The following is a 1809-nucleotide window of genomic DNA, read 5'->3' as shown; positions in this document are numbered from 1 at the left end:
GCCGTGCGGCGGGAGGGGAGCAGCTTCGCGGGGCAGGGGGTGAAGGCCGCTCGAGTCCTGGGGGAGCCGGGCCGGCGCCTTTGGGCCCGCCCTGCAGCGCGCTCCGGCTGCGGTGGCTGCTCTGCCCACCGCCGCCCCCCGGGTGGGAGCTCGGCGAGGGGAACCTCAGCGGGAAGGTGCGTTTTCCCGACGCGGCTGTTGCCGCTTGCGGGGCAGGAGGAGTTTCTGGTAGGCGATCCGTGCTGTGGCCTGTGTGAGCAGCCCCCTCGCCAGGGTCTGTTGCTGCACACGAGGAAAGCAATGAATCGTTCGCACCTATGCCGGAGCAGCTCCGGCACAGCGGAGAGCGAGCGGCTGTTCCTTATCTCGGCGTGAAGCTGAGGCCCGTGGACTTGCTCAGACAGTGCAAGTCATTGGGGTGCATGCCCCAGTGCCAAGGAGCGACCCTGTCCCTCCTTCTGCAAGGGAGAGCCCAGGCCTAGTGACGCCCCTCAGAGCTGACAACAGCCAGCTCTGAAATCTTCTTTTCGCAAGCAGAGAGATTTCCTCAAACATCCCAAACACACATAAATTAATTCTGAAGACCCCTGGAGGCAACTGTAGTCCAGGACTTCTGAACTAGATGTTTCAGTACAGCCAATTGTTGAAGTGTGAAGTGTGTCTATAGGAGGAGCGTTTTACAGAGTCAACATCAGGATGCATGCTTTATCAGACACCACCACCGCCCCACACCACCCCAAAAAAACCCCAAACCAAAATACCAGCAAAAGAGGAGGGCAACAATATTACTGACTCCGGTTTTTACTGGACATGCGCTCCTGCATGCAGGTGTCTTACTTTCTACCTCACTCGGCAAAGTCTACTCAAGTTATGTTAGTATTACTAGTGATTAACCATAGGGATAGAGGTAAAAACAAGAGGGAAAAACTGGGATACAGAGACTGTACCCAGTTCTGTGCCCACTCACCCCTTAACCTTACAAGTACTGGCTTCCCAGGCGAATATTGTTTCCCTCATACAATTTAACTTTCTCCAAATTAGTATCCGTTATTACAAAATAAATTACATAATGTTAACGTGATATCTTGATGCTTTGTTTTCTGTCAGTAAGTTGCCTTGGTCTGCTGTGCTGAAAGGCATATGGGGAAAGGGGAAAACGCACAGGATAGACGTACACATTTTCCCTCCACTGGAAAGAAGTGGTACTACATATGGTAAAAAGCGAAGTTAAGGAAAACAGGCTTTGTGTGATAAAAGTTTAGGGGAGATTGTTAAGCTTGACTTTAAGAGGGCACAAGCACACGGTTAAAGCTGAATATACAAAGTGTTCTGCTAAGCAAGACTGGGACTATATTTATTCTCACATACTTTGCTGAAGCAAAGTCTTTAAGCTGTGTTCCCTCTGAGTTACAAAAGGCCACGAGGGTGCCAGGCTGCCCTGTGCAGTCTGTTCAGTTACTCTAAGATTGCTTCTCCCACTTTGGCACAAGTAGCATTTACCTAACACTTATCTCAAGGTGCCAAGTTTACCATACTATTCATTGTGAAGTTTTACAAAGGAAAAGCTGTTGCAAGAATAAGAATTTTTGACAGCATTCTTAACCCTGATGATGAATTGTGTTTCTGCCCTTTCTGCCTCTGAATTTGCTCCTTCATCTTTCCTATTCTCCAGTCTTTTCACTGTCTTGCAAGTTCTGCCCTGCCTTCTAAGTCCAAATATGCACAGCTCATCAGGTAACTTTAGCTGTAGGTACTAAGTTCAATACTTAAATGCTCCAGAGGCCTCTAAACGTGTATGTGCTGGTACTT

Source organism: Haliaeetus leucocephalus, unplaced genomic scaffold (assembly GCF_000737465.1).
Source record: "Haliaeetus leucocephalus isolate CR32 unplaced genomic scaffold, Haliaeetus_leucocephalus-4.0 Scaffold722, whole genome shotgun sequence".
Taxonomy (NCBI): Eukaryota; Metazoa; Chordata; class Aves; order Accipitriformes; family Accipitridae; genus Haliaeetus; species Haliaeetus leucocephalus.
This window is presented reverse-complemented; position numbering follows the sequence as displayed.